This window comes from Octopus sinensis, linkage group LG2, assembly GCF_006345805.1.
Source record: "Octopus sinensis linkage group LG2, ASM634580v1, whole genome shotgun sequence".
Lineage (NCBI taxonomy): Eukaryota > Metazoa > Mollusca > Cephalopoda > Octopoda > Octopodidae > Octopus > Octopus sinensis.
In genome coordinates this window covers 145,648,912-145,673,911 of record NC_042998.1, presented here as the reverse complement: position 1 = coordinate 145,673,911, position 25,000 = coordinate 145,648,912, and the positions used below count along the sequence as shown (strand labels likewise).

At 35.5% G+C, this 25,000-nt stretch overlaps 1 protein-coding gene across 4 annotated transcripts in view; it reads right to left on the bottom strand.

The window, feature by feature from the left end:
- LOC115229316 (L-threonine ammonia-lyase) overlaps positions 1–25,000 on the bottom strand; it is a 498,130-nt gene that overhangs the window by 351,299 nt on the left and 121,831 nt on the right. For 2 of the 4 annotated variants that reach the window (XM_036500104.1, XM_029799695.2), the window contains exon 2: positions 8,148–8,191. The exons of 1 other annotated variant lie outside the window; for it this stretch is intronic. The gene's annotated coding sequence lies outside the window, so the exon portion shown is untranslated. Of the gene's footprint in view, positions 1–8,147; positions 8,192–20,046; positions 20,064–25,000 lie in introns of those variants that run through there. One more of the 4 variants, XM_036500109.1, reaches the window with a different exon arrangement.

The window sequence follows — 25,000 nt, the reverse complement described above, 5'->3', positions numbered from 1 at the left end:
GAATAAAATCAGAATAGGCCACAGTCTGACTAATAACTTAGCTACAATAATAGCCTCAATGAATACTAAAAAAACTTGACACATTCTATGAAACTAGAAAGATTGTGAACAATAAAAATAACAACCAACCAACTAATAGGACTAAGGCCCCACTAACGCAACGTTTCCTGCTAACTTAGGTACAGACCTGAATAATAATTCCCCCCTCCCCACAATACAGCACGAACGTAGATGCACCTAATTATTTATGCGGCTGTAGAGATGGAACAAAGTGCCATTTCTCAAATAGATGTAAGACAAATAGCGTGGTTTACCAATGTGACGTCCGCACAAATAACCAGACGAAATCATACACCACAAAAAGATGCTGCGATCTTTGCCTATCGGAACGCCTAGATATACTTACGGCTAAACAAACCTTTTTGAACAAAAGATTTGAGAACGACAATTTTTGTCTTCACGTGGGCCTTTATGTATTTTAAAAATACCGGTAGAATAGCCCCTCTTGTCTTCATGCAGGTCTCTATGCCTTTTATAATCCCAAACTAGAATACTCATCTATATGTCTAAGTAACTGGGAAACACCTTACGCACTTACACACAAATAGTCACCTCGCAAACCCACTTTGCACATACATAGGGCCTTTCCTAGCACTAAGAACTTCCTAAACTCTAGCAATAAGATAATTATTAGCCATAATACATTTTCAGACCACCCAAACTTTGGTACGCGTTAGCTCCCTTTTCACCCTGTTAGAGTTATCCCCTTCACCTACACCGCCGGTGATAACTAACCGTAGAATATAAAAATTGAATACACACATGCGAAAAAGTGTGCTTAATTAGACTAGGAACCCCGCACCTAAATAATACTCACTCCGCCCTAATTACTCAACGAAACTAACCAGTCTACCACAAGCAAACATCTACCCAGCGAATTTACTAGCGCAAGAACAAAATTTTATGTAAGAATTGCTACCTCTGTTTTATATTACTATCACATATGTATCAATTATTTTCGCATCCTAACCGATACATCTATCTATATTCGCATTAAAACGATCGTAAATGCCGCCTTCATTTTTGCTTCTTCCTTCTTTGTTATCTAATTAAATTAAAGGCATACCAGCGAAAACCACGAGTTTCCCATTGTTATTATATCCATTTTCTTCTCATATGTATATATATATATGTATATATATATATATATATGTATATATATATATATATATATATATTATATATATATATATATATATATATATATATATATATATATATATATATACATATACTTATATATATATATATGTATGTATATATACATACATATATATATACATACATACATATAAATATATGTATATATGTGTATATATATATATAGTGAGAGTTCACGAAAAAAACAAGACGAAGACAGGTGGTGTACTAAACAAACACACACACACATATATATATATACATACACACACACATATATACATATATATGTATATGTATACATACATATAATGTATATAAATGTATATATATGTATATATATGTATATATATATATATATATATATATATATATATATATATATATATATATATATACACACATATACATGTATATATATATATGTATGTATATATATATATATATATATATATATATATATATATATATATATATATACCCACAGATATATATATTCCGATACTGGTTCAAAATATTAATGTTCAAATGAACGATACTCGATATACATGTAATAGAAATAGGAAAGTCAAAGTGCCATACAAAATTGATTTACTATATCACGGACAAATACTGAATCCCTGCGTAAAACATCGACTTCAAGGAAATCTATAAACCTATTCAAATAATTGGTGTGCCCTGGCAGCTATTTCTTGTAAATCAGTCATAGTGGGATTACAAGTTTGAATCTTAAATCGAAGAACAATGAAGAATATGCTTAGAATATACATATTTAAGTTTTACTTCTCTTAGTCTTTACAAAATCTTGTATTTTCTCATCGTATATGATCGTGTATAGTGCTATTTCATGCGTATTAGAAATCGTCAGTATGACATAATTCGAGGCAGACAAATGAAACTAAATTAAACATTTTGCGAAGCGAAACATTTCTTATAGATGGGAAATAATTACAGTTTAGAAGACATTCGTGGAATGTGCACTTTTCTTCTTTTCTTCTCTTCTTTTTCTTCATAGATCTATTATTTGCCTCAAACATTTATATAAGGTAAACACGAACAGATGAATGGAAAGAAGAATATACGAGAATGTACCGAACAATTTTTAGTAAATTAAACTGAGGTGTCTAATATATTAAGCACCGTGGGTAATTTATTGCAGTATGACTTGAATATGAAATATTGTTTGCTTCTATTTTTTCTTCATAGTTGAGGGGTTTTGAGGGAGTTACTGCATTTCGCAAGTGTAATTGTTGCCTCAATCACTGACCTTGGAAAACTAACATAGATTTGACCAATAATCCATGTACTTGTAGCTGAAGGCCAGAAGGTTCTCTTTGATGTCACACATTTTGAAAAGGAATACTCCAAGGCCATTGCATGCTTGTGTCTGTTTATTTTAATATTAAATCCATTGATATTTCTTTTATAAAATATTCAATAGTTATATGATTTTGATTAAAGCAGTAAAAGAAACTATTATAACTCCAACTTGTTTGTTAGCCGCTGGGATTAGCTACAATGTTGGCAAACAGCTGGATTTATTGACAGCATTTTTTTGCTGACATGGGGATGGAAACTGGACAAAAGAAATGTTCTTAATCAGAAAGTTAACATGAGAAAATCAGTTTCTGTACGAAAAATATGAGCAATCAATGGTTCTTCTATCTTCCTTTTTCTACACGAGTGCTGCAAATAACTAGACGGTGGAAAATATAATATATAAAGGGATTAAATGTTTGCAAAATACTCTGAGAAATGCAGGTGATGATTTAAGCAAATTATGCAAGGGGATGTCAAGGAACGTATATAAAAGTAGAAAAGATATTGCATAAACTTACATATGTTCTTTATTATCGTATATTTCGTGTAAAATTTCCCTTTTAAAATACAAGGAAGAAAATAGTTAGAGTTTGGAGAAATGTGTGTTGCAATGAAAGTATTTCTTGAATTCTTGTATTACTACCAGCTAATAGTGTGGTGTGGCAACAGTAGCAGTAAATGAATTAGTATGACAAGTTAATGCGGATGTGTGAAGGAGTGTGAAGGAGATCACTGAACAATAGCCGGTAAGATATCTGAGAATTTCTTTGTACAAATAGGGTGAGCTGTACAAAGCTGTGAAGTTTGGTAAAGCCTGCTATTGTGCTGTAGTGAATGCATGCGAGAAATAATTCAGAAACGTGAGAGAAAACGAGTAGATGGACGGTAGATAAAGCGAAGTGGTTAGAGAAGCCATTACGTACGATTCAGTTCAGTTCTGTTGCTACTTTCGGGTTTATGATGCTCCATAAAAGTAACCGACTTGACTCTCAAGTTACCAATATTTCAGTCAGTAACTACGATGGATGTACCTAACTCTGCCTTTCATATTTTCGAGGTCGATAAAGTGAAGTATTAGTAAAGTCTGGGGTCGAGATTATCAACTCAAGATTGCTGGCCTTGAATGCTGTAACAGACCAGCATCTTCATCAAATATTGTGATGACGGTCACTTATAGGCCATGGAAACCGGATGACCAGATTTATGAGCTTTAGGGCTCGAAGTATTTATTTTGCTATTTTTAGAAAAAGAATTAAAGAATTATTTTTTCTTTCTTATAAGTGATACAATAAGTGCAGTATAGCTAAATGGTTCCGGGTTCGGTCAAGCTGCGAGGCATCTTGCGAAAGTGTTACTTTTTAGCGCATCGAGTTGATCCATATCATATGGGGGAAACTGGGTTGACGGGCACTGAATAGAAGCCTGTCGGGTGAATTGTACACAGCTTGTCACACACACACTGTATCACACTGATTCTGCCGGAGAAATATATTGAGGGTGCTCGTATCTGTGGAATATTCAGCCTCTTAAACGTTAATTCAAGAGCAATTAAAACCTCGTTGTCGTATGACAGAGATCCACCACCATCACCAGATGAAACAGAGAAACTGGAAAACAATGTGTTTTAGCTATTTTTTTTATAGCATTGTAATGTCATATTAAACCATTTTCTTTCCTTTCATCTGTCATATCCTGGATATATCGCTGGATCAAAAGTAGGGGAGTTTCTCTGTTGGATCACGATTGTATTGGCATCTAAAATAAGTAGTGAAATCCCGGTACTGTTACTAGGTCATACTCCTTTCTGGTCGACTATGAACGCTTTTATGTTAATGATTGCACCCCATCTCTCTCTCTCTGTATGCATGTATATATGTCTATGTATTTATGTATGTATGTATGTATGTATGTATGTATGTATGTATGTATGTATGTGGATGAACGGTTGAGGAGTTCACTTTGCAACCATGAGGGCTCTATCTCACTGAGCGGCATCTTAAAAAATGTTTATGTGCCAACTCATATGTTGTAAGTGAAACTGGGTCGACGGAAACTGTATGGAAGCTCGGTGGACGCGTCATACCCATATTTTAATAACTACAGCTTGAACACACATATTGCGCGACGCTGATTCTGTCAGAGAATGATGTTAAGGGTACACATATCTGCGGAATACCCAGCCACTCATATGTTAATTTCGAAGTAGTTGATCGAAGAACTGAGTCCCCATCGTAGAGCAGCGGGAATCCATCACCACCAGAATAGGAAACAGAGAATCTAGAAAAGAATGCGTTTTGAACCATTTTTATACAGCAATGCAATATCAAATCAACACATTCTTTAATTTTTTTTTTATTGAAATCGAGTAAAATTTTGACAAACAAATTTTGAACGATTTTAAAGCCTTCCAAATTATAGTAATACTATGGGTGACTCTATGAAGAAATTTTTCTTGACTATGCTATTATAATCGAGTTTTTCCTAGTAATGTAGCAAACGTATTTTCAATACCTTTGGATTGTTACACAGGAAAATCTTGTTTTAAATCACGCCAACAGCAAGATCCTAAGTATTGATTCATTACGTTTACAATTCAGATATTTCACGGCCAATATCAAAATATATTAATTTCTTTGGTAGCATGTTCACTAAAATGCATCGAACGTTTTTATGTATAGGAAAAATCGTAGAGCAAAAATTCTGAAATGCATAGGGATTTTTTCACTGAAACACATCGAAATTTTTTAAGTTGAGCAAAAATCGTTGAGAAAGAATTTCTGAAAAACATCGAGGTTTTCAGAGAAGTACATCGAAATTTTTTTAAGCATAACAAGAATCGTAGAGCTCTTGGTGTATTAGGACTATGGTGGCATTTCGATTTTCGGCTAAAAGAAAACATTGGGAAAGGCATAAACCTTGCAACTTCTCTTTTGTTATTCTCTCCTAAAATTATAGGGTTATATTTCTACTCCAAAGAAACCAATATTTTCATAAAATATCACAAAATTATGAGACTTCACTGTTAATGTTTGCTTTTGTCATTTGTTTTTATTTACAATTACTGAGTATGTCACTCGTAGAATGATAAAGGCAATAAAATTGAAATTCTCCTTTTATCGGCTGCAATTTATCTCAGGAATTAATGCATCTCTTTGAGGTGTTAATATGTTCGTGAATAGAATATTGTGGTTATTAGAGTGTTTTAATGAGATTGAAATAATTTTTTTGATATTCACGAATCGATAAAATTACTTCGGTAATATTTCTGGTGATATTTTTACTAACGTAGCATATGTTAGCTAACATTTGGGGCAATAATGTATAAACTGGGCATGAGAAACGCCATTTGGGTGAAAAATTATGCTCATTCAATATCAACGAATTTGTTAAAGAAATCTTATTCTTGGTTTTATATCTTGAAACAACTCCATTTCATCACTGCACTACATTATGACCACAGAGATTATTCATAATTAATATTGGTTTCACATTTTGCAACAAAGCTAGCAATTTCGGGGGATGGGATAAGTCGATTATATCGACCCCAATATTGAACTAGTACTTGTTTTATCGAACCCGGAAGGATAAAAAGTAAAGTCGACCTTAGCAGAATTTGAACTCAGAACGTAAAGACGAGCGAAATGCCGCTAAGCACTTTGACCGGTGTGCTAACGATTCTGCTCGCTCACCGCTTTAATTCATACTCAGCACACAATAAATATTCAATAGTAGAAACAATTCATCTTGCTATAAATATCATTGAATGGTACAAGCTCACCCACGAAAAAAATAACAGGGAATTCAGTATAATTGATAACAGTTTCGTTAACTTGATACTCTGAGTTCAAATCGTCTTATAGGCACAGAATCATAATAGAACAGAGTACTCTGTAGTTGTATATTAACTAATTCCATTAGATCTACCACCAGCGTGGATGTACCCTGACAGCATAGTTAATTCCATTATACAGTGACAAATATCGTAAAGCAAATATAAGCATTAGCTGAGTTGTGACTACGCCTAATTTCGATTTGGAGTTCATCTCATTTATGTCACTAATGCTATAGTTAAACGAATCATTGACATGTCACTTACCCTTCAAATAACAGCACATGCTCTTTTTAATTATGACCCAACCTAGACAGATTGAAACTATCTTTTTACATATATTCCTCTACATTCCATATGCAACAAGACCTCATAATTTCAAATACCCCCAAGCAAATTCACCACCATCACCATCACCACTAACCACTTTGATATTCTCCTCAGAATATCAGACCTCTGGAATTTTTCCCCGCTTATGTTACATATAATTGTCTCACATTCATCAACTAGCAAATGTTTAAGATGAATATTAACGACATTGATCTTACTGGCCTCTAAAGGCATGCGACAGCCATAGGGAACAGTCCTTTCCTCCGAATCAAGCCAACAGGTCGCTAATTATACAAATAAATAAATATTGGACCTTGCCAGAATGGGTACAGTTTAAATTTACTGTATTTGATGTTTCAAGGTTCACTACAGACTATAACTTGAAAAGACATAAATTTCTATAAATTCAAATATTATGGCTTTGTGCTTTTAAGAAATTCATATTGTAAAAATTAAGGGAGGAGTTGTGGAAAATTTCGGAAGAGCGAATTGAATATTTTATTATACTACATGTGATTTTTATTTTATGTTTGCATTCAAATTGAATTTGGATTGATTTCATCATCTTAGGGTCTATAAAATATGCACTTGTTTTACACTTAAGTCCATTCACTTAACTATGCGCTATAATATATAACATACTGAGCTAGCAAGTTAGCCTCAACGCAAGTGTTGACACACAAGAAATAGCAGCCATTTCCTTCTGACTCCTATATATTTCTCACATGTGTGAATATCGTTAGTGAAAGCCGGACGCTACGCACCAGCAAAAAAGCGGGCTCTAAAACACCCGCAGGATTGTGAAGACAGAAGAAACACTTATACAAACATAAAAAAAAAAATGAAATAATGAAATCGAGAAAGTGAATCAAGATTTGTTTAGAAATCAACACCACCACAGTCACCAGTATATAACGGCAGCACAATACATTCAACAACACCAAAATCGTTCACAAACACTAATATAGACACTGCAGTACTATACATTCAACAATTCTAGTCATTAACTATATAGACATTATACCTATTGAACAAAATACTCTAAAACTAAATACATATTAGTCAAGGTGACATGAAAATATGTTGAATTTCACACTAGAAATAATTGAACTCATAAAAAACAGACTCACGAACACAATACACCAAAACCACTCACTCGAAATTAAATCCAGTATGAGACAATTAAATTGGGAAATACTAATAAATAAATGGTTAAATAAATAAACGTTAAAAACACAGAAAACAGGAAAACATTTGTATCCGACGTAAACAAAAGAAACTAATAGGAAAACATTATACGGAGTTATTAGCAACAACAAAAATAACAACAACATGACTCATATTACAAAAAACTACCTCAAATAATATGTTGCGACACCAAGCAAACAGCTTCATTAAACATTTCTTGAAAACCATCTACTAAAATTCTGACAAAGGACTCACGAAATACAAAATTTAAAATGCTCACCTTACACCTAAGCACGATTTTAACTCTCTCCTTTGACCAGAGACCTAAAAGGCAATAGAGAAAACTTAAGTCTAAAATCTGAAAAGCATTAGGGCCAGATAAAATCTCGAGCACATACATCATAAACAGCTTGGAACGAAATATATCAATGCACTCACCAACTTGTACCAACGTTGCCAAATTTCTAGAATATGGAATCTGGGCGAAAGTGTGGCAATTCTACACTTCAACCAAAACCCAAGTGATGTAACATTATACAGGTCACTCAACCTTCTATGTCCACCAACAGACATTCTAGAAAATCTAATCTTTGACATAACAGACTCATTTCGTCCTCTCCAAATCACAACACTGATTTGAGTAGCTGAACTCAACCACCACGAACGTACAAAAGATGTTCACAGTCAATGTTATTAGTTTCACGTTCAAAGAAGAACAGAGAGAGTAAAGGGTATAACAATTAGGATATAAAATATAAATTTAAAATGAGGAAGCGCAGTAAAAATCAAAGAAAAAAATCAACGGAATCGAGATCCGTTCACATGTTTGACCGTTGACTAAGAGGAAATTTGAAAGGAAAATTGTTTTAACCTTTTCTACTCTAGGCCCGAAGATTTTTCTGCTCAAGACCCGAAATTTTTGAGGAGGGCGCCAGTCGATTAGATCGATCCCAATACGCAACTAGTACTTAATATATCGACCCCGGAAGGATGAAAGCTAAAGTAGACCTCTGCGGAATTTGAACTCAGTGTGTATATATATATATATATATATATATATATATATATATATATATATGTGTGTGTGTGTGGTACGTATAGTGTGTGGTGTGTATGGTGTGTGTGCATCTGATGATGTGAACTCTCTCGTCATTTCGACGCTTGAGGGTTCAGCAGGACAACACGATGCTGGTGTCTTCGTTTGCTGAACAACCTGCACGATTATTATTATTATTATTATTATTATTATTTTTTTCTTCTTTCAAATTTGCTTCCATTTCTTGCCGAGTGTCTTCCCGAATCCTAGGGCAAAGAAACTCATAGTATACATTGGTAGGCCATTAAACCAAACTCAATAGTTCGTTCATTTTTTTTATTTTTTATTTTTTTAAGTTAAATTAAAATACATGAGCAGCAACAGTTCTCACATCGACAATGCTCTTCTCAATACGTGTGATGTACCAGTTAAGACAATCTTTTGCACTTCTTGTAGGGATGGTAAGCCAGGGATCATTCTCATATATTATTATTATTATTATTATTATTATTATTATATTATTATTATTATATTATTATTATTATTATTATTATTACTATTATTATTATCATTATTATTATGGGTATGGTTTAAGCAGAGCCATTCCCACACTCTCCCTTCAAACTTTGATCTGGTGCAACAAGTACCACAAGCCCTGTAGTTATCGGGGTGCACTATTTGTATGGAGTTACCTTCTCTTAATTGAGTATTTTAGCTGTGTGTATGTAGTGTGATTCAATATTCGGTTGTGATTGAAATCTCACTGGAAAAAATTGTCATTTATTTCTTCATTGCCGATAAAACGAGCGGTGTATGTATGGAATCCACAAAACTATTCCTTCAGAGCAATTGTCCTTGCGTTTAAGTTAGAAATAATTCTTGCATAAATTAGAGGCAGCGCGTTCCATATTCATTCCAAGAACAATTCTATAAGAATTATCTAGAGCGCTCTGTGATTTAAAAAAAATTAAAATGTGAAGCATTCTGAATCAATTTGTATAATTTCGTATTTAAAAATCACTCAATAAAAGACAAAAGTAAAAACATAAATATATAAGATTTTAAAGTGCCACCTACAGAAGAAATGGTTAATGAAAGTGAACCATTTAACTCTGTGATAAGCAGCAAAATGAACACGAAAATCAAAAAGAATAATAAAATTCTGAAATTCAAAAATAGATAAAAAGGATGAATGAAATAATTACCTATTCTTAGAAATTCATTAAAAAAAAAACTCCTGAATATAATATTATTATTATTATTATTATTATTATTATTATTATTATTATTTAGTCATTCCAAGAACTTGACTTTGAAATTAATCGTAGTTTTACGTAAAAAAAAAACAGAACACACGGGAAAGAAAATAAATAAACAAAAGAGATAAAATATAAAAGATAAAATAAATAATTTATATTCTATTTACGTAGAAAGAACTGAATTAATGTCTGAAATCAAAAAGTTTAGCAAGATGATAGGAACTGTGTAGAGCAACTGGTTCATCGTATTTACTTTCTTTCAGGTTACAAACATCATCATCATCATCAACAACAACAATAACAACATCACCCCCGCCGCTGCTGCCACCGTTGCCGCCACCGTTGTCGCCACCCCCGCCGCTGCTGCTACCGTTGCCGCCACCGTTGTCGCCACCGTTGCCGCCACCGCTGCTGCCGTCGCCGCTACTACTACTACTACTATTACTACTACTACTACCACCACCACCACCACCACCACCACCACCACTACTACTACTACTACTACTACTACTACTACTACTACTACTACTACTACTACTACTACTACTCAGCACGCCGGGCAAAATGTTTAGCAACATTTCGTCCGTTTTTAAGTTCTGGGTTCAAATTCCACCGAGGTCGACTTTGCCTTTCATCCTTTCGGGGTCGATAAATTAAGTACCAGTTGAGTACTGGGGTCGATGTAATCGACTTGCTCCCTCCCCTAACATTTCAGGTTTTGTGTCTATAGTAGAAAGGATTATTATTACTAAGTTTGGTTTAGCGTCCGGGCTTTTTGAAGATTGGTAAGATCTATAAGGTTAATGCCCCTCCCGGACATTTGCAAGCTGAAGGATACAAAAAAAAAACATCAATTGCATACGTGGAAACTTCTAAAGTTCTGGTAGAGTACAGAGCAAGTAGTTAGTATTGAACCAAAGTGAGCAGAGTGAACTCATGAAATACAAGAAGTGGAGACTGCTCGAGTGGGAGTGGTACTAAATCTATTCAGATACGTCACTTATAAGAAATACATAAACAACAGGCAAAGTGTGTTATATAAATCTAATGTATACTAATGATATATGTTTAAGATCCAAGGATCCAAGTGAAGGAAGTTTGTAAGCTTTAAGCAGTCCGTGACAGGTATAGAAAACAAAATGTTGACAGTGTATGATAAGGAACAGTAACAATTTATTGGCGTGGAAGGTTACACACTTTTCTCCATATCTAAGTTAAAAGTGTCCTCGGCCTGATGAATAGCTTAACTGAGTATCCAGCATTGAGTAATTATTACATCAGAGGATCAGTTAGCTAAGAAAAATATGTAACCTGGATTCTGCCTGTTCCACTCCCTTAATTTGGAATTTTAATATATAGCTATAGAATAGTTATATAATATCTCATAAAAATCTCACAAAATAGAGTTCCTTATTACACCAAACCATAAAAGAAAACCCAGAATTACTCTACATCCCTTATAATATTAATAATATACAAATGTACCAAAACCTTCTCACGAATGACTAACACAAGTTATGTAAATGTGTGTATAAGCTACTAATTACTGTGGATTATTTATTCCATTGCAAATATTAAAGTCGTTAACTTCACGACACCAACTACTTAATCGACCTTCTCTGCCGGTCCACCACGTAAGAAGTAAATACTGTGCTCTACACCACTCAACACAATACAAAATCAGGCAGTAAAACGTTCTTAGACTATATAACTAAACTCTACTGAATTCCCTATAAAATTAATGGATCAAGGATGGAAAGAATATCACAACAAATGACAATATTTATTTCTTTACTACCCACAAGGGGCTAAACACAGAGAGGACAAACAAACGGATTAAGTCGATTATATCGACCCCAATGCATAACTGGTACTTATTTAATCGACTCCGAAAGGATGAAAGGTAAAGTCGACCTCGGCGGAATTTGAACTCACAACGTAGCGGCAGACGAAATACGGCTACGTATTTCGCCCGGCGTGCTAACGTCTCTGCCAGCTCGCCGCCTTAGAGACAAATGACAATATTAAATAAACAAACGAAGATCACAGACTTGTCAAACAAAGCATTTGACTGTTCAAGTGTAAATTTCAAAGTCAACATTCAAATTCCGGTGGTAGTGTCTATACCAATCATATTGGGCACTTTATTATAAAAATAGTTATGACAAACGCCAACATACATCATTCTGAAGATGATACAACGAAAGTCCACAAACGCTGATCATGGATTTAGGAAATTTACTCTTCTAAACTGCAGGAAATTCATACGTAAATATAAAAAAAAAAACTTTTAAAAAAATCATAAAATTAGACCACATTGGAATACATGACTAAAGAAGTTTGTACTTATTTTATATGTTTAGTAGTGAGTGAGTTTTGTGTGTAAATAGTTCGCATATGCTTCCATACGTTTGCAGCTGTTGCTCCATCCACAATCCAACAAAGATATTTTGTTTGGATTATCACACCAAGCAACATACTCCATAACTGCCAAAGCCCAGTGACCGGCAACTTCCTTTAAACTCTAACCACTCAGCACCCTCCTATTCTCTGTCTACCTGACAATCACTCATCTCCATCTATTAATAAACTGCTAATTCTATAGAATCGAAAACAAACAGATGTTTTTCCAGTCAACACTCCATCTTACCATTCTTACTACCAACCCAGACGCAGACAATTTGTATTTCGTTTCGTCTCGCTATGAGGAAAGTGCGAGGTTCAATGGTTAGAGTGCTGTACTTACGATAGAAGGTCGAGGTTTCAGTTAACGGACAGGATAGCGCGTTGTGTTTCTTAAGCAAAACACTTCATTTTACATTGCTTCACTTCGATCAAACAATAAATGTGTAATCCTACGATGGACTAACATCCCGTTCAGGATTATGTTATGATCTCAGTTTATGATTTCGGTCATTTACACGCCATGAAAACCGGGTACCTATCAGTTCTAGCATTCGAAACAATAATATTCAGGGAACATTCTTCTTGTTACCATATCTTAGCACATTTATGCCATCCAGTGCCAATCACACATCAGAAAACTACCTACTTAAACATACCAATAACCTACATTTCCATAGTTTTTTTAACACTTCCTTCCGACCACCGCAAACCCTGCGTCTTAACTGTAAGTGCTACTAATCCTCTAACACGCGTCAACATATACCACGACCAGCAATACTCTGGGATATATTAATACATACATTCAGGAAGATTATGGATATTGTTGTTAAGGACCACCAGGAAAAGAAATGTCTCTATATCAATTTATCAGTCTTCTTACATTTTAACGTTATTCTAAACGAAATTACTCTTTTACTTGTTTCAGTCATTTGACTGCGGCCATGCTGGAGCAACGCCTTTTAGTCAAGCAAATCGACCCCAGGACTTATTCTTTGGAAGCCTAGTACTTATTCTATCGGGCTCTTAGGACGAACCGCTAAGTTACGGGAACGTAAACACACCAGCATCGGTTGTCAAGCGATGTTGGGGAGACAAACAGAGACACACAAACATATACTCACACATACATATATATATATATATATATACATATATACGACGAGCTTCTTTCAGTTTCCGTCTACTAAATCTCCTCACAAGGCTTTGGTCGGCCTGAGGCTATAGTAGAAGACACTTGCCCAAGGCGTCACGTAGTGGGAATGAACCCGGAACCATGTGGTTGGTAAGCAAGCTACTTACCACACAGCCACTCCTGCGCCTATAATCAAGATCTGGAAATAGAGATAAACCGAACATGGGATCTGGAATCAGTAACAGTTCCGATATGAATAGGTGCTTTAGGGAAAAAATAAGCATACAAACAAATACCTAAAATTCCCAGGATTTAAAGTAACAAATATGCATACCACAAAGAAAATAGCACTGCTCGGTAGCGCACGCATAGTACGTAGGGTACTTTCAACGTAGTAAAGAAAAAAAGCACCCAGTCACACTGAGCTGCACTCGTTAATGCACTGAAAGTATGCAATAATGCTAATAGTAATAATAATAATAATAATAATAATAATAATAATAATAATAATAATAATAATAATAATAATAATGATGATGATGATGATAATAATAATAATAATAATAATAATAATAATAATAATAATAATGATAATAATAATAATACATATATGTATATACGTGTATTTCTGTAAATGCGTGCGCGTGTGCATGTGTGTATGTATGTATGTATGTATGTATATATGTATGTATGTATGTATGTATGCCTGTATGTGTGAGTATGTGTGCATATAAATGTGACCTTCCATTTAGAGTCATTGAAAAATAAAGAGTATATGCTTTCTTTCCAGAGTTTCTTTTATTGATATGAAAAGATCGATATAGATATTCCTTTAAACTTCCCTCATCATTATTGATACTAAAAATGCATTACCATTTCCGTAGAAGCTTGCATAAAAATCCATATAGATTCAACACTTTAAATTTGGAAGAGGACTAAGTTGTTATGATGTTAACGTTGTCATCAAGATCATTAGTAACGAATTTTGAATGAAGCGAATTGCGGTTTCGGCTCTTCCTGATTTCTTTTTCTTTACAGTCTTTAACGTTGTATTATTTATCTTTCAATTCTTTCAGTCATTGGACTGCGACCTTGTTAGGGCACGGTCTTGAAGTGTTTATTCGAACAAATGCATCCTAGTATTATGCTTCTTTTCCCCAAAGCCTGGTATATGTTATACCGGCCTCTTTTGCTGAATCGTTAAGTTACAGGGACGTAAGCAAATTAGCACCGATTCTCAAGCGATGGTGTGGGTGACAAAACATACTCACAAACACACCTTTATATAGGCTTCCACTTAGTTTCCGTCTACAAAATTTAATTATAACGTATTGGTCGACTCGGAGTGATAGTAGACCACAGTTGCCCAAGGTGCACGCATTGGAACTGAAACTCAAACCACGCAGCTACAAAGTGAGCGTCTTAACCTCACAGCCGTGCCTCCTTTACGACAACTGGCGACGCTCAGCTCAGAGGTTGGACGCCGACGAAGCTCCACAGCACTTCCCGAAGCCAAAGTTGCACCACAAGAAGGTCATGGTGACTGTTTGGTGGTCTGCGACCGATCTCATCCCTCACAGCTTTTTGGATCCAAGCAAAACCATTACGGCAGAGAAGTACTATCAGCAAATGGATGAACTGCATAAGAAACTCCGACAACAACAGCCAACATTGGTCACCAGAAAAGAACCAATTCTTCTCACAACAACACTCGGCCGCACGTCGCACAACTGACCCTGCAGAAGTTGAACGAATTGAGCTACAAAACTCTGCCTCATCCGCCATACTCACCAGACCTACCGACAACGACTTTTTCAAGCATCTCGACAACTTCCTGCGTGAGAAATGCTTCAAAGACCAAGACGATGTCAAACACGCCTTCAACGACTTCATCGGCACCAGAACGCAGGATTTTTTCGCTACTGGCATAAATAAACTTGTTTCGCGTTGGCAAAAGTGTGTTGATTCTGATGGTGTTTATTTAGATTAATAAAGTTTTGTTTGAGCCGAGATATGTGCATCTGAATTTAAAGGTTAAAAACCGCAAGAACTTTTTTGACAACCTAATATTATTTGTGTATGCATGCGTGCGTGTGTGGGTGTCTGTTTGTGTGTGTGTGTGTGTGTGTGTGAATGTGTGTTTGTGCATGTGTGTGCGCATGAACGTGTGTGTGAGTGCAATGGGATCCAGGTAAGCACCACTATTGTCAAATATCTCCTTAAGTTTCACTTCAATGGTTTGGGAACTCCATGTCACGTTACAAGATGCAGATCAAACACACGCAAATTCATATGCGTACAAACACACCCAAATACACACATGAAATGTATACACAATCACACAATACACACACAAATTTACAGGCACACATTCAAAAACACATACATACACACATACATACACACACACACATACATACATACATAAATACACACCCGCCCAAATATATATTACAAACCTAGCCAAATAACACGCCATAAAATCCTTTATTCTTTTCCCGTCTCTTTCACTGGACCCTGTCTTTATGTTCCTTCATATCTGTCTCTCTTTCTCAGATCTCCTCCTACCCCTCTTTTCCTGTTAGATTTCTAATCTGTAGCAGGTGATTCATTACATCTGGATTGGTGTATAAAGGGTGGTGATGGTGGTTGTGGCGGTGGTGGGATCGTACTAGTGCGTAGTCAGAGATCGATGAGGGGATTGTGGTAGGGGAGAGTCAAATCCTTCTTTGGCGGGAAGCAGTGTGATGAGGAATCAAAATGGCGAACGAGTTTTCTTCGATAACAATCAATAAACTGCCTCCACTAACACTACCGCCAATGCAACCACCACATTACTACTCCTATGTCCACCGTTTGCCACCTACCATCACCACCACCATCATCTCTACGGTGACTACTATCACCGCCACTAACACAGACAACTTCAATCAATTCTACAACCAAATCCACGACCGTCGCCACCACTAACAACACTAAAACCATCACCATCACCAATACCACCGCCATCTTCACTGCCAACACCCTCACCACCAACACCACCATTACCACCTCCACCACTTCTATTATCACCACCACTCTCACTACCATCACAACCACTTCCTCTATCTCCACCACCACCATTACCACCACTAACAACAACACCAACACCAACACCACCGACACCATCATCTCCAACACCAACACCACCGACACCATCATCACCACCATCACCTCCATCAATACCACCACCACCTCCATTACCACCACCTCCACCTTTACCATTACGAACATTACCACCACTATCATCACCACCACCATTATCACAATGACCACCAACACCAACACTAACTAATGCTTCCATTATCTCCACCACGAACGTCTCATGTCACACCACCATCCCCACCATCAGAGATGCCGCCACCATCATTTATTCACCAAACTATCTGCTTGTGAGGCCTTTTGTGATGGTGTGCTGTAGTTAGCCAGAATTCTTCTGGGAACTGCACTTGTTTTTAGTATCAGTGACTTCATTTTGCGTTGTGCATGTGGGGATGGTAAGCGAGGAAGTGCAGAAAAGCCGCGTACGTGTGTCTTTGCGCGCGAGCATGTATCTGTGTGTGTGAGTGTGTGTGTGTATGTGTGTGCGCGTGTGTGTGTGGTGCTTGGTTCGTGTTTATGAATGTATATCTCTGATTGGGATTGTCTGTGTGCGAGTAATTTATGTCACAGTATAAGCATGTGTGTATGTGTTTGTGTGTGCTTGTGTGTGTGTGTGTTGTGTGTGTGTGTGTGTGTGTGTGTGTGATTGAGTGTGCGTGCGTGCGTGCGTGCGTGTCTGTTTATGGATATGGACGTTTGTGCGTCTATGCGCGTATTTGATTGCCGACAGGGAGAAAAGTCGATTTGCACTGTAAAACACCAGATTGCATGAAGATGCGTGGATGGATATACATGGATGGATAGATGAATGCATTGATCAGTGGAGGGAAGGACGGAGAGATGTGAGGGACGGATCAATGGACGAATCGAGAAAGAGAAATAAATTAATGGAAATGTATACACATATCTTCTGATGTGTGGGTCTACATACATATATGCCTACATGCATACATACGTAGCATGTATACATACATACATGCATGCATACATACGTAAATACCTAAATACACGCCCAAAGAAGTCGCACGACTCTGCCACAACTTATCATCAGATGAAAGGATCAGCATATATGAGCAGAAGACCATGCCTGGATATGTTTGTAAAAAGCTCAGAGAAGATAGCAACATTGATCATCAAAGCAGTCTATCATGGACCAACAACCGGATTACTACCTTCCATTTTGAAGGGCATGCGTTTGCAATCCATCAACAGAAAATATCAACCAAATACCTGATGCACAAAAAGGACAGAGATGCAGGAAAAGCAGTAAAATGTGACAACCGAAGCAGACTTTGTGGAGTTAAATTCGAAGATTACATCATAAACAGTTGTCCGAAAACGTTATCACTGTATTTTCTACCGGCGAGACATGATGTTGTAGCTAGAACACTAAATAATGAAATCCGTCGGAAGGATAACTCCAAGGACAAAGAAATAACCCACAGTATGGTAAAAACCATAACTACTCATGATAAGAAGGAGTGCTGGTGGAATGTTCCAGTGAAAACCTCAATAAAATGCAAACGCAACAGACCTGATATAATGATTTGGGATAGAGAAGAGAAACTGTGAACAGTTGTGGAAATTAGCTGCCCAGCGGATGTTAACATAAAGTTAAAAAGAGAACTCCTCTGCTGAACTATTGAGAAATCTGCAGAGTACAAGTTCAGGTTCATACCTGTAACTATTAGGGTACTGGGATATGTAACACACTGCCTAAATACCATTGTTAAGAAATTAAGCTTCACAAAACCAGAAAGGAGAAAGCTGATTCGAAACTACAGATCCAATCCATCACTGTAACTGTAAAAATCTGTAAAACTTTCCAGATGTTTATCATTTAAGTATATACGAGCATGTCTAGATATGCAAGTATATGCATGAGAAGATACATGAAACAAAACATACAAATATACACGTATACATACATACATACATACATACATACATACATACATACATACATACATACATACATACATAACAGTTAATTGGTAGGGCAGGTAGCTAAAATTTTTTCTTCTAAAATTTCCCGACAAATGATCACTTACCCTGAAATATCAGGGTAAAAGTACAAACAATCTACCTGTTTATAACTTGCATTGATTTGGCTTTAAAAAGTATCATTTAAAGCGCACACTCTCACACACATATATTAAGTAAACACACTAATCGACTTATATATGTTAGTCCAAAATATTTATATATAATAATAATAATAATAATAATAATAAAACAATAATAATAATAATAATAAATATATATATATATATATATATAATATATATTAGACGGCGGAAACTGAAAGAAGCCTGTCGTATATATATATATATATATATATATATATATATATATATATATATATATATGTATGTATGTATGTGTGTGTATATGTTTTTGTGTCTGTGTTTGTCCCTCTAGCATTGCTTGACAACCGATGCTGGTGTGTTTACGTCCTCGTCAATTAGCGGCTCGGCAAAAGAGAACGATAGAATAAGTACTGGGCTTACAAAGAATAAGTGCCGGGGTCGATTTGCTCGACTAAAGGCGGTGCTCCAGTATGGCCGCAGTCAAATGACTGAAACAAGTAAAAGAGTAAAAGAGAAAAAAAAATATATATAGGCACATATGGGTATAGGTCGTCACCAACAGTAAACAATATGAAATACGAACACAAATGAGTTAAATACGCAAAGAAGGAAACAAAAAAGGAAAACAGGATAAGTAATTCAAAAAATACAAAGAACGAGTGTTCATCAGTTGTCGGCTGTCTATCTACTCCACATTTCGAGCAATCAGCGACAATATGAGTCTTCGAAGACAGCTGCTCTCATAAGTACCAAAATAAAATTTGGGATTTATGGAGACTCAAAGTTGGAAACATAAACAGGACAGTGAAGACATACAAGGAAACCGAGCGAAAACAAACATGGAAGGTCATTAGTCCACAACGAGGGTAAAATTGCGAACGCTGATAGAAATATTTTCTTTGAAAAGAGAAAAGATAGAAAAGATATATATATATAATATATTATATATATATATATATATATATATATATTATATATATATATATATATATATTATATATATATATATATATTATATATATATAAGAGACGTACAGTCCTTAGAACGTCCGTGCAGGAAAAGAAAGAAGGTCACGTAAGGAAAAGAAAGATGGACGATGGCACGTGTGAGCAACTATATATATATATATATATATATATATATATATATAATATATTTATCAAAAGAAAAACAGGATGCAAAGGATTTTTCTTTTGATAAATATACCCTATCACGTACACCACTAACTGGCATATACAGGTGCTTACAGTTATCAAGTATTCACCCTGAATATTTTGTACCTATATATATGTATATATATTGATAAAAACGGTGTGTGCGTGTGTATATGCGTATATAGACGTGTGCGGGTATGTGCATATATGGGCGTGTGTGTGTGCGTGCATAAGGATATGTGCGTATATATATTTCTTCATTACCCACAATGGGCTAAACATAGACGGGACAAACAAGGACAGACTAAGGGATTAAGTCGATTACATCGACCCCAGTGGGAAACTGGTACTTTATTTATCGACCCTGAAAGGATGAAAGGCAAAGTCGACCTCGGCGGAATTTGAACTCAGAACGTAACGGCAGACGAAATACTGCTAAGCATTTTGCCTGGCGCGCTAACGTTTTTGCCAGCTCGCCGCCCTTGTTCGTATATAAACGTGGTTTACTCTTTGTATACTCCCTTATGCTTTTTTCTGTATTTTTACCCTTAATTCTGTTTTTTCTTGTGCTTGTGCGTATGTAGACGTATGTATGAACTTTTACGGTGCGGGCGTGTGTGTGGGTTTGGATGTATATGCATATACATTTGGCGAAGGATGCGAGTGAAGATGTGTACGTATTTCTAGAGAGGGTGGAAGAATGTATGCGCACGCAAGTGGGTGTGCGGGCGCACATGTGTAGGTATGAACAGGCGCGCTTACGCGAATACTATGAACTTTTTACCCCCTTACCTTACTTAGCGGTATTTCGAATAGCTCTTTTGTCTTAATAGCGGTCAATAACACAGTAACTTCTCTTTGTATAACGGTCATTTTTCATAGCGTTTTTGCAATGGCCGGATAACCGAAGAGATGGTAGCTTGGATAACCGAAGAGATGGTAGCTTGGATTTCCACCTCGGCATCCGAAACTCGGAGTTTTATCTTGGCTACCGAATAATTGTCACATATTACTTTTACATATATATATATATATATAATATTTTTATATATATATATATATATATATATATATATATATATATATATATATATATATATTATATATATAATATATATATATATATATATATATATATTATATATATATTATATATTATTCTCAAACAAAAAAATTGTTGACTGAGACGTCGAAGTTTCAGCCAGCCAAACCATTATCGGGCTGGCAGAAACTTCGAAGTCACAGGCAACAACAGTCTTCTTTAAAAATAACAATTTTGCACGAAACAAAACTATAGAGTGCCCCTGCAAAATCAATGTAAAATTGTTTTTATTATAACTGAATAAAGGCGGCGAGCTGGCAGAATCGTTAGCACGCCGGGCGAAATGCTTTGCGGTATTTCGTCTGCCACTACGTTCTGAGTTCAAATTCCGCCGAGGTCAACTTTGCCTTTCATCCTTTCGGGGTCGATTAAATAAGTACCAGTTGCGCACTGGAGTCGATATAATCGACTTAATCCGTTTGTCTGTCCTTGTTTGTCCTCTCTGTGTTTAGCCCCTTGTGGGTAGTAAAGAAATAGGTATTTCGTCTGCCGCTACGTTCTGAGTTCAAATTCCGCCGAGATCGACTTTACCTTTCATCCTTTCGAGGTCAATAAATTAAGTACCAGTGAAACACTGGGGTCGATGTAATTGACTATCCCCTTCCCCCAAATTTCAGGCCTTTTTACCTCTAGTAGAAAGGATTATAACTGAACATAAAAACATGCATTAATATATATATATATATATATATAAATATGTGTGTGTGTGTGTGTGTGTGTGTGTGTGTTTGTATGTGTGCGTGCGTGTGTGCGTGTGTGTGTGCGCAGAATATAGTTTTATAAAATCCGCATATAAGGAGCAAAATGCAAAATAATGACATCAGTGAAAATCGAACACTGAAGTCGGAAATGAAACACGAGAAAGACAAAAGTAGATTCTCTAAATGCGTTATGTCTCTTCTGAAATCATGAATAGAAATTAAGTTTGTTTATTCTTCGCTTCATTAGAACTTCTATAATGGAACCTGTCGATAAAGTTTATAAACTGGTCGCAGAAAAGATGGCTGCACAATTCGAACTGTGAACGTAATAGAATAAACATCCAATTAGTTGTCTACAAACCCCTCGTTTTGGCAACCTACCAACGAAATACTGTTACCGCAGTTGAATTTCTATGGAAATTGTGCGTGTGTTTGTTGTGGGGAGGGGGTAGTTTTCTTAGCTAAAGCTTTAAGCATAGGGCAAAACCAAGTGTGATGGCGGAAATATGTCTAATTCGATTCAGTTCTAATCTATACATTTTCCACTTGGTCAGTTGTAACATTGTATATTCGTAAAAGGGAGGTAGCAGGCAAATATGTTTGATGATATTTAATTTATAAAATTTAAATAAAAGAACCGTAGACATTATATATATCACACATCATAATAGACATTATACATATATAATATATATATATATATATAACATATAATATACATATGCATATATATATTTATATATCTATATATACGTATTCATTCGTTCCACCAATGAACACTACACGCACACACACACACACACACACAAACACACACACACACATATATATATATAGATATACATATATATGTATGTATGTACGTATGTATATACATTAACACACACACACACACACACATGTTCTTAGTTATTATTCATCTTTTGAAGTTCAAAGACAGCAATCTGTGTATATCAAATAACAGTAAAATAGAGCACGTAGACTTACAATAAATTCGTAAATGTAAGCATTTTCTTAAACTCTATTTACCTACAGAAATCTTTGTTTATCGTCGACGAACGACAGAGAAAGGAAGAAAGAAATATAGAGATAGATAGATTGATAGATAACGAGAGAGAGATGTAAATTTAGATACAAACGTAGGTGTACAATATCGGGTATTTATATATGCACACACATTAAGTTAAGTGTGAAAACTTAATTCTATAGCTCTTGTACCTCAAGTAGACTATAATCAAATTTTCGCAAATTTTGATAATTATTATCGTAATAAGCAATATTAATTAAATAATCATACACTAATGAATAAAATGCTAGAAACGTTTTTCTCATTATTTCTAATTTATCTGCATTAATTGGCATTAATAATAGGGAAGCAACATGTTATGCCGAGATTAATATACGTCAGTAGTTCCGGGTTCAAATCCTGATAGAAACTATACAGTACAGTATTGAATAGTGTCTGCTAAACTGTATAGTTCACTCGGCCTTAAAGAAATTATAACAAACTATCCCTCATGAATTATGCCGACTTGTGAACGGAAGAAAAAATTGGTTCATGGAACAGTTCAAAATATGACGTTGGATCTCCGTCGTCTGACAATGAGAATTTAGTTGTTCAATCAATTAAATTACCTGCTCCTGAAGAAATATTTTAGTGGCTGCGTATTCCATAGGTACTTACATCCATAAAATGATTATCAGGCAGAATCCACGTGACACAGTGTGTGAAACAAGGCTATCAACTTTTGAATCACAGGTACACTCCACCGAAGGGCCTTCTATTTATCTTCCATTTCACATTTTCACTTATAAGGCATGGGTTGACCCAAGGGTATAGGCAATAAAATTTATCATGCAGTGGGACCGAACTTCGAACCTCGTTGTTGCGAAGTGGACCGTTCGGCCATACCAGTTTACCAAACTGACTGGTGGCACACCTTTGACTATAGGACTGCTTGACCTGGGCTGAAATGGAGCAAAACAACAATGACAACAGCAATAACAAAACAATACTATACACACACACACACACATATATATATATATACATATATACACACATATATATATACATACATATGTACATGCATATATACATACATATATATATTTATACAAACATACATACATGATTACATACATGATTACATACATACATACATACATACATACATACATACATACATACATACATACATACATACATACATGCATATACGCACAAATCCAAATATATCACTGATAAGAGTTTTAGCATGTGTGATACCTACATCATACTTCTTTCTTTCTTTAAACATATCAGTTTGTAATAAGCCATATTTTCTCTCTTATCGTTCACCGTTTAACTTCGCCTTCGAGGATAAATATAGGATCCAGGAGCGGTAAAGATGAATTAATTAAAAGGGAATGGAAAGAATGAGAAACACGATGGAACGATATGGTGGACATAGATGGAGTCGGAGATTACTCTGTCATCTTTAGTAGTAATGGGACGTTTTACAGAGCAAAACGTTTTGCTATTGAAAAAAATAATCTTCTAACGTTCCCGGTTGTACGTATCATCTTCCATTTATTGATATCGATACAAATCATAGTGACATATGCTAAACGCTTTAGCTATTGATACGGTGGATAAGGCTGTTGTAGCCACAGTGAGAGAGGAAACGATGTGATTGTCGCCTCTACGAATTAATGGGTATTTATCTCAAATTTTATATTGCAGAGAAAGAGGGAAAAGCAACTGATAAGCAACAACGTGCATATATATATTATACAAACATACATACATGATTACATACATGATTACATACATACATACATACATACATACAACATACATACATACATACATAATACATACATACATGCATATACGCACAAATCCAAATATATCACTGATAAGAGTTTTAGCATGTGTGATACCTACATCATACTTCTTTCTTTCTTTAAACATATCAGTTTGTAATAAGCCATATTTTCTCTCTTATCGTTCACCGTTTAACTTCGCCTTCGAGGATAAATATAGGATCCAGGAGCGGTAAAGATGAATTAATTAAAAGGGAATGGAAAGAATGAGAAACACGATGGAACGATATGGTGGACATAGAT